This window comes from Cervus canadensis, chromosome 23 (genome assembly GCF_019320065.1).
Source record: "Cervus canadensis isolate Bull #8, Minnesota chromosome 23, ASM1932006v1, whole genome shotgun sequence".
NCBI classification, from domain to species: domain Eukaryota; kingdom Metazoa; phylum Chordata; class Mammalia; order Artiodactyla; family Cervidae; genus Cervus; species Cervus canadensis.
The window spans coordinates 19,340,188-19,349,796 of record NC_057408.1 but is presented as its reverse complement, the minus strand read 5'-3'; the positions used below and the strand labels follow the sequence as shown (position 1 = coordinate 19,349,796).

The following is a 9,609-nucleotide window of genomic DNA, read 5'->3' as shown; positions in this document are numbered from 1 at the left end:
CTCGCGGGAATCCAGGAGGTAAACCCAGTCCTGCAGGGCTTTGCGGCAGTGCTGCAATGCTTGCACCTGGACAAAGGTGCCCTCAAGCAACAAGATACAAAGGGGCTAAAAATAACTGTGTGTGTAAGGTTGGGGCAAGTTACAGACAGTAAGATACAGGTTAAGATAGGAAAAACCCAACTGCCACTTCTGAAGACCCAGGAGCAAAAGCAGGGTCCCGCCTGTGCCCCCTGCACTCCACACCAGCAAAGGGTGTGCAGACCACCTAAACCACCCCTCCAGCCAGCCCCCTGGACACACCCCTGCCCGCATCCCATGTAGGGAACCAGCTCTATCCCCCTCGGGAGCTAGCAAGGGGACTGTTAGCTATTCTCCCTCCCTCTGGCTGCAGCGGTGGCCCCCATAAAGCCTTGCCTGAATTTCTTGACTGGCCTCTAATCAATTTCTATTGATTAAAGAGGACAAGAGCCCTGATGGGGATGACGAGTGGGGGCAGGAGCAGGCTGAGGCCTGGGGGTGACTTAGCAAAAGTAAGGGGGCTGAGAGGGAAAGACCAGGTCTGGCACCCAAGGACCTCTGCAGTGGGAGCCCAGGGCCCGGAGGTGGGGGAGGACCGGGGCCCAGGGGCTGGGCCCACCAGTGACTTCCCTTAATCAAGAGCCAACGCCTTTTGTTCCCATCTGGAAGGTCCTCCAGCCCCCGGGAGGCCCCGGCTTGTTCACGACAGTGGCATCTTTGTGCTTCTCTCTGAAATAAAACTTTTATCTTAAAAAAGAAAATGTGTCCAATGCAGTCTGTTATAATCACAGTATTCAGATCTTCCCCACTCTGGTGGGGAGGGCGAGGGGGCCGTGGGTTCACTGGGGCACAGGAGAAAAGTTCGTTCCCAATGCTGTTTCCCCCTCTGAATTTCTGTTCTAATGTATTGAAGATACACAGGAAATTTAATCTCAAAACTTGGCTTTGATTTTTTTTTTCCCCAGCTAACCCCTTCAGTGTTGGGAAAGACCTGGCCATGGAGCCAGGGAAACTAAAGTTTTGGATTGGGTTCCCAAAGGTTTGGGGCAGCAGGACAGAGGGCGCAGAAATCCCGAGCCCCCAGGTGTGGCCCGCGTGGGTGAAGATGCTTCCGTGTGTCCCCCACTCGCTGGGGAGGAGCCTGCGCGCCGGCTGGGAGGAGCCTGACTCACAGGCCCTTTGTGTTCCCGCAGGGCCCGGCGCAGACTCTCCCGAGGCCCCGGGCTCCGTGGCAGGTCCCGTCAGGCCGCCTTGACCCAACTTGCACTAGAGCCTGCAGCAGCCCGAGCCTCGCAGGCCCCGGCTGGGATGGCCGTGCATACGGTGTGTGCGCGGCTCCGCGCTCACCTGGTGCGGAGCGGGAAGCCGGCCCCGAGGGCCACGTGACGCCGTGCCAAAGTGACTCTGCTCGGTGGCTGGTGGCGGGGGACGGGAAGGGGGGGGGGCCGGTTGGTGCCAGAAATAAAGGCGGCGTCTCCTCTAAGGACGAGGCCGCCCGCGCCGCGTGTGCAAACGCAAAAGCCTGCAAGGTCCCGGGCGCGGAAGGCAGGCTGCTCGGCGCGACCCAGGAATGAGGTCACTGCGGGGAGTGGCCGGGGGGGGGGGGGGAGGCGCGGGCGGGAGGACCTGCCCCCCGGGACCCTGCACGCCTCGGCGGCCGTGCCCATGCGGGCCTGGGGTCCCCACCTCGCAGCGCCCCGGGCGGCCGCGCTGCGACGCGGAGAAGCCCGTCGGTGACCTGGGGACAGATGCCCGCGACCGCGCGGCCCGTGGGAACCATCTTGGGAAAGATACCAGCTCACCCCCCGCCCGTCCCCTCCCGGGGGGCCAGGCTGCCCTGGGTCAGCCCCCAGGCCGCGGGCGGGCTTGGGCTGCGGCTGCGGAGGGCGCGGAGGGGAGCCCCCCCCACCCCCCACGGCCCCGGGCGCCGCCCCCACTTCCCGGCTCCCGGCCGCGCGCCTTTGTCTCGGCAGGGCCCGCGGCGTCCCCTGCTGGCCGGTCTGGGCCGCGCCTCCTTGACCTGCTCCGGATCCTGCTCCGGTTTCTTGGGAGGACGCGGCCACGCGGGTGGAGGTGGTTCCGCCTATATCCGGATGCTACAAGCGAGTGCCCGCAGCCCCCCAGCGCCCGCAGGCCTCGCGGACCGACCGCAGGGCGCACAGACGGGGCGGGGTGGGTGGACCTGGAGAACCCTGGTTAAACCCCCGCGCCTTTTCTTCAGGACAGAGGCCTGTGCTTGGGCCCACAAAGGCCTTCTAGAAAACGGACTCGTAACCTTGGCAAAGATGGGATTCAAGCTGCGCAGTCTTGGCCACTTGAAGACCTTTTAAGTCACTATACCAAAGAGCTTTAGCCTGGATTAAATGCAAAATGCCATGCCTCACTTTTAAAAGCAAGCACAAGGGCTAAGAGCAACTCTAGACTGTAAACCGTGTGAAACAGGCACTCGGAGAGCCCTCCCTCTCCCCTTACCCCCACGCCCCTATTTTATGCAAACGCTGTTTGCCGGAGCTTCTGGAACCCCAAATCCCGGGAACTCGCTTGTTCTGGGCGGCCACGGGGAAGGCTGGGCTCACAGAAGGGGTTTTTAATCTCTGAAGGATTAGTCAGTGAGTGTCGTGGAATAGCCGACTCCCTCCCAGCTCAGGGCGGCCCGAAGGGGTGAGCCGGGGCCTCGACCGCGGGTCCCCAGGCGGCGGCCCCTCCTCCCCGCAGCCTACCCGCAGCCCGCGCGCCGTGGGTGACCCACCAGGAAACAGGGTTCTGCCGGAGAGATGGACTGCCATGCACCTGGCTTTCTAGAAGCAACTCTTACAGGAAAAAGTAAAAAAAGAAAGGTTAAGTCGTGAGGGAGAGGCAGAGAGCAGAATCCGCTTTTCCTGGAGACTTCTAAAACTCGAACTTCAGGCCTTCCGGGGACTTGCTGCAGTAGCCAGCAAGTAGAGATTTCCACACGGAAGAAAACATCCTTCCAAACGTTGCTCGTCCACCCGGGAGAGAGGCATCGCAAAGTCCCCGGCTTTAGTGGCAAAGGGCATTATGATTTATTTGTTCCAGTTTGAAAACGGTGTGCCTTTCCCTTAGGACTTGTGGATGTAAACACCGATTCCCACATGAATTGAATCAGTCCACACCCCCCACCCCGCATGCTTCAGGGAACAATGGAGGGAGCTTGCTGACAAATTATGCCTGCATTTAATGCTCTGATTATCTGGTGAGTTAAACATAGTGGTATTAAAAGCCTGGACCTGACTCATATTTAATCTGCACTTGTGCTTTCTCCTCCTTTTCTGTTTCTTCCCCAAAGATTAAAAGAAAAAAAGAATTCTGACTTGGGTCACTTGTGCCCTAAGTCTGAAACCAGCGCATGACCAGATGGAACATGGAATGGGTGGGTGGCAGAAGCTTGTCACTGGATATCATCGTTGGTGATTTTTTTCCCCTTTAATAAAAGTATTCTGAGGAGTGACTATGAGTTAGTTGGGGCTTCCTCTGCCCTGGCCCAGGCCGGAAAAGCCCCCAGGCAGCTGGGCAGCTCAGGGAACTTTCCTGCTCTCAGCCAGGCTTCCGTTCACTGGAATGAAAGGGAATTATGCCAGGCGTGGACGAGTCATGTTTAATTCAAGTGAAATTCATTCACTCATTTGTTCTATAAATATTTATCGAGGGCCTGTTTTGCGGCCCCTTCTGAGAAGCCAGGGTTCCTTGGGCCGGTGGCGACCCCCACGTGGCTGCCCTGGGTGCTCAGCCTGGCTCCAGGGTATTTCTATACAAATCTGCTCCCAGAGTTCTAGGGTACTGTGTTGGTTTTGGTTTTGGTTTTGAAAATCAGACTCTGCTTGTTTAATCTAAGTTCTAACACTAAACCTAATCTATCTAAAATATGTTGGTGGCATTTAACAATAATGATCAATACAGCATATTGGTTGGATGGAAGGACTAGAAGATATTAGTGGCCTCTTTCCTTTTGGGGGCCTACATTTTCCAAGTAACCCCGTCCCCTGCTCATTAGTAAGCAAGATTCCCTCCCCTCCCCCCTCTGTGCCCTCATTCCTATAATGTAAACAGCTGCTAATAGCTCCTATTTCTCTTTGTTCAAACAAACAATAGCCTTTATAACTAAGAAGAAAATTAGTATTAGGTGGAAGCCTCATTTTCGGGTTCTTAAAGCGCTCCCCTTTTTTTCCCCAGAAGAATGAAATCCAGCAGTTAGAAGAAAAATTCACATTTAAAGTTTGGAAAGTGACAAGAAAAATGTCCATCCTTGATGCATAGACACACTTATGATTGCATTTTAAATATTTTTCTTTTCTTTTCTTTAGTTTCCTAACTGAAAAGTTGTAACTTGGGGGAACGAGGGTGGTCAAAGGTCTGGGGAGTCGCGGCCCCCTCCCAGATTTGGGGCAGTCTTGCCCTCTTTGTTCAAGCCCAGGCAAAGGCCTGATATCGAGGGGGCTGTATTTCTTTGCCAAATTAGGGGATTACACTTATTAATGTCTAAGGAGTGCTTGGAAATGAAAGATGAGCTAAAATATGCCCGAATCCCTTGATTCCTTTCCAACATAAAAGAAATCTCTTCCTGCTTGACCTCAGGGCTTAAAAACAGCACGGTATGATTTGAAATTTAAGTCCCTGGGAGGTGTAGGAGGACTTTGTAAACATTTTATGTTTTTCTATGAAATAGATTCAGTGGGGGGCTAAGTTTCCAGAGTAATCCACGTAGTACATGTTGGTGGGGAAAACCTTAACCTGTGTGTTGTTGCATTTTTATATACATTTTACTCTTTGTGTTTTTAACTATTATTGTTCTGGAAGGCCTTGGAACAAGACCAACAGGCTGATCCTTTGTGAACCAGTGCTTTCAGAGTCGAATAATCTTTACACTTTATTATCACTTATTATCTTTGATATAACTTTTCTTCAGGTTTGTGGTGGAATTTGCTGTCCTTATTTTGTATTCTAATATACCCATAGAAGGAGCTTCCTGCATGGCTCAGTGGTAAAAAAATCTGCCTGCAGTGCAGGAGACCCAGGAGACTTGGGTTCATTCCCTGGGTCAGGAAGATGCCCTGGAGAAGGAAATGGCAACCGCTGCAGTATTCTTGCCTGGAGATTCCCATGGACAGAGGAGTCTGGTGGGTTACAATCCATCAGGTTGCAAGAGTCGGACAGGACTTAGCAACTAAACAATAACAACAACAAAGCCACAGAGAAAAATTACACTTTCATTTTAGTTGATTTGAAGATGGGAAGGCGTCATTGAGTTCAATATTTAAGGAGATAAGAGAAAAAGTGTTCAAGAGTCTCAGGATTGTTCCTGAATCCACATTTGGTGATAAATATTAGTAGGTAAAGGCAGTGTGCTGGGCCCTAGCTGGTTGGGCCTCCTTTCTTCCTGTCCAAGCTGAATCACAAGTGCCCTGAGGTTGCAGCTACCGCTTCTAGTGAATGAGCAGAGAATCACCAGGAATGGTATTTAAAAATCAGGGTCCTCTGTGCTCCATCCTGAATGCTTGTCTTCAGTAGGTCTGGGTAAGGGTCTTGGAAACTGTACTTCTGGCAAACATGGGGCTGATTCTGATGCAGAAGAAGTTCAAGACACTTGCCGTGAGAACTAATGGAAGAATTGAATTAGGTTACTTTACAAATAAGAAACGAAAGTGATTTAGACTCTGTCTTGAAAAGCTGGAATTACCCCTACTTGAGTGTCATGAACTTTGATTTGGGAAATGTCTTCACAGTTCATTCAGGAATTCAGCAGACTTTGGAAGCTGCGCTGTCTGCCTGACTGTGCCAAGCCAGAGAAGTCGGGAACGAGCTTCAGCCCCTCCTCCTCACCCCCCTCTTTAACTGTCGACTTAAATACACCCACGAGACTACGTCCACAGAGCTGGAGACGCATCTACTCACAGGAGAGTTCTGCACACTCCAACCAGCACGTGATTTATCGTCCTTTCCACACTCCACACACAAATGGTTCTTTCTGGTTTGTAGCCAAAGCTGTTAACTGTGGGCTCAGCCTTCACCTCCCAGTGACAGAAAGCCTTTACCAAACCTGTGGTCCTGTCCCTGAATGCCACCTCTTCTGATACTAGATGGTGCTACTTGTTTAGAGCCTCCTTTGAGTTAGACTTTCACACATGTGGAGTGACTGTGCCATTTATTGTTCAAACGGAGACACTTTAGAGAGTAAACGGGACAATGTTAAAGGGATGTCAGGGCAGCAGGGACCATCTGGGGCAAACCAGGATGTACTGTCCCCTGAGTTAGACATCACAACTGCCAGGGGAGTGAGGATTGTGAGGTCACGAAGCCAGGGAGGGGCCAAGACCCTTAGTCCAGATCTGGGAGACTCTGAACTGGGTTGAATAGTGTCCCCACAAATTCCTGTCCATCCAGAACTTCAAAATGTAATCTAACTCAGAAATAAGGTCTTTGAAGATGTCACTAGGTAAGACCAGGTCATCCTGGTTTAGCGTGGGCCCTGATTACAGTGACCAGTAGCCTTAGAGGAAGGTCCAATGCTTTGGCCACCTGATTCGAAGAGCTGACTCACTGAAGAGACCTTGATGCTGGGAAAGAGTGAAGGCAGGAGGAGAAGAGGGCAGCAGAGGATGAGATGGTTGGATGGCATCACTGATTTGATGGACATGAGTTTGAGCAAGCTCTGGGAGATAGTGGAGGACAGAGGAGCCTGGTGTGCTGCAATCCATGGGGTCACAAAGGGTCGGACACGTCTTAGCAACTTAACAAGAGTGAACAACAACATCCTATGAGAAGAGAGGAGGGGACCTGGAGGCCAAGGAGGGGCCCGTGTGATGATGACGGGGGCTCAGCTGGGGCTGTGAGTCAACAAGCCAAGGGGCTCCAAGGATCTGCCCAGCACAGGTTCTCCCTCAGCAAGGCGGAACTGGCTCTGCCGACACCTGCCTCCTGGACTCCTGGCCTCCAGGCCTGTGAAAGCATACATCTCGGTGCTTTGAAGCCACCAGCATGGTATCTCCCAGGCTGTGAACCAGCTCCAGGAAACTGGTCCAGACCCTAGAGGCCAGTGACCAGGTTCACCACCATCTGACATAACAGTGCCCAGGACTTCCTGGAAACCTGAGTTTACGCCCGATTATTCACTTACTTTTTATGTGAACTTTAGTAAATGACTTACTCTTGAAGACCCACATTTCCCGTTTGTACCATGGGAATGAGGATAATTGTACTTGCCTCGTAGGCTATAGTTTGTTATTCTCTTCTTCCTTCGACACATTTATTTTATGTGGGGCTTTCCCAGAAATAAAAGACACAGTCTCTTATGGAAAACCGCGCCTTACAAAGAACCACAGGTTAAAGTGCTGAACAAAGCATGATCTTTGCTTTTAGGGAGCTTTCAGACAAGGAAACAACTATCCCAATTTGGGTGTGGGCTTCCCCAGTGGCTCAGTGGGTAAAAAATCCTCCTGCCGACGTAGGAGACACAGGAGACTCGGGTTTCGTTCCTGGGTTGGGAAAGATCCCCTGGAGGAGGGCATGGCAACCCACTCCAGTATTCTTGCCTGGAGAATCCCATGGACAGAGGAGCCTGGAGGGCTGTAGTCTATGGAGTCTTAGTGAAAACCCATCACCTGATGCAGAGTCTTAGTTCCTGATACTGAAGTTGAAAGGAAGAGTGACCTTGTTCTCCTTCTCCCAGATGGAGAGCTCGGGCCTGACCCCTGGCAGGACCTGCTGGATGCTCCCACGCGGGATCCCATTGACTCATTGACGGGAAGTGGTGCTTAGAATCTGTTCACAGTCGCTGTATTGTTGTTCGCTGTATTGTTGGCCAGACTTTTCAGGCAAAGAGAGAGCCTGCTGCTTCCTGTGCCTTGACCTTCCAGAATTCTGGATTCCTGGCAGCTTCTGAGTCCTCAGGCAGGCCTGTGGCCCTCCCTGTATTCAATCCCCGACTAGTGAATTTCTTGTACTTTAGATGGCTGGAAAGAATCATCCTAGTTGTGATCAGAATACTGACTAGTAGATTGGTTTGCACTGGAGGCTGAGGGGGCCCCAGGAGAAAAGTAGCAGGAGAATGAGGTCTGATCATGAGAGAAGGCTGCCCAGCAAAGGTAGGCTTGCTTCCTGGAAGTGACCTGGCTACTCTGCTTCTTAGGATATAGCCAGAACAAGTGTGTTGTTGCAAAGACGGGGCTTGAGATGTTTCCCAGCCTTCTTTTTTTTGACAGGAAAGTAGGATTTATTGCTGGGCTTGAGTAAGGAGGGGACAGCGACCAGGCTTTCTCGAGTATAGGCCCCATTTGTCCAGAAGGCCACAATTAGTGACCTACTTGATTCCACAGCCATCCAGGATGGCTTCTCTGCCACCATGTTTTCACATTCATCCGCATGAAACTTGGTAGATCCCCACTTGGAGAAGTGGATCTTCTGGCGGCCAGGGAACTTGAACTTGGCCCCATAGAGAGCCCCAATCACATGCTGCTGCTTCTGCGGCTTGGTGTGGATGGACATGATGACTTGGCCGATGTGGACCTTGGCCACTGTGTCCCCGGGCTTTCCAAAGGCACCACACACACCTGTCTGGAGCCCAGACTGGGGCCAGCATGCCAGTCATGAAGGTCCACTGGAAAGAGTTGTCTCCGAGTTCCCTTAGGGCAATCTGTACAGGTAACAAGCTGCATACACTACCAAGAAGGCGGCTGTTTGCAGCCATTGCACACTGGGTCCCCATGGGGAAAAGAGCACAGTCAACTTAATTGGCTGCCAACAGCCTTCTTCTTTTTAAAGATTCGGGGTCACCATAACCCCTACCATCTTGGTTTCTTCTTTACTGTCTACTGCTGCCCCAGGCACCTACTGACAGCCTCTCACAGGCAAAAGCCACAAGGTGTTCATAGGAGGATTAGCACCTAATGGGTGCCTGCCCCCAAAATGCTTGAAGAACTAAAAGATCGTGGTATTGAAAGGGGCACCTTTGGATAAAAAGCCAAGCAAGCACCTGCCATTGCTTATTGGGCTACAATTAGATCACATAAGATTCTGCACATAAACCTTTGTATCTGTTGGTGAATCTAGTTGGGAATTCTGCCTGCTCACCATGGTATTAAAATATACCATCCTACAAACAGAGATGGTTCTTCCATAGCAGGTGGCTGAGATTGTAGATTATAAATGTAACGCTTAAACCCAGATTGATCGCCTCCCAAGTCAGTGCTCTTTGTGTTAGAACCATTGCCAGACTCGTCCTGGTTCTCCCTCTCATAGTGACTTATCAGAGGGGCGAGCAGGGGTGGGGGATGGGGTGGGCTGGCCCCTTATTTGGAGACTGAGTCCCAGGGTACACTCAGTGTTTTAAGACCTTAAGTAAGTTTCTTTATGTACCTCTGCCTCTTAAAGAGATGGGACTATCAGACCACCTTACCTGCCTCCTGAGAAATCCATATGCAGGTCAAGAAGCAACAGTTAGAACCGGACATGGAACAACAGACTGGTTCCAAAATGGGAAAGGAGTACGTCAAGGCTGTATATTGTCACCTTGCTTATTTAACTTACATGCAGAGTACATCATGTGAAATGCCAGACTGGATGAAGTGCAAGCTAGAA

The 9,609-nt window shown here is 51.7% G+C and overlaps 1 non-coding gene across 1 annotated transcript; it reads right to left on the bottom strand.

Annotated features, from left to right (window-relative positions):
- Positions 1–8,637: 8,637 nt before the first annotated feature.
- LOC122425908 lies at positions 8,638–8,772 on the bottom strand. Its single transcript, XR_006265059.1, has one exon. It is a non-coding gene; the product is annotated as a small nucleolar RNA SNORA70 (small nucleolar RNA).
- Positions 8,773–9,609: the final 837 nt, after the last annotated feature.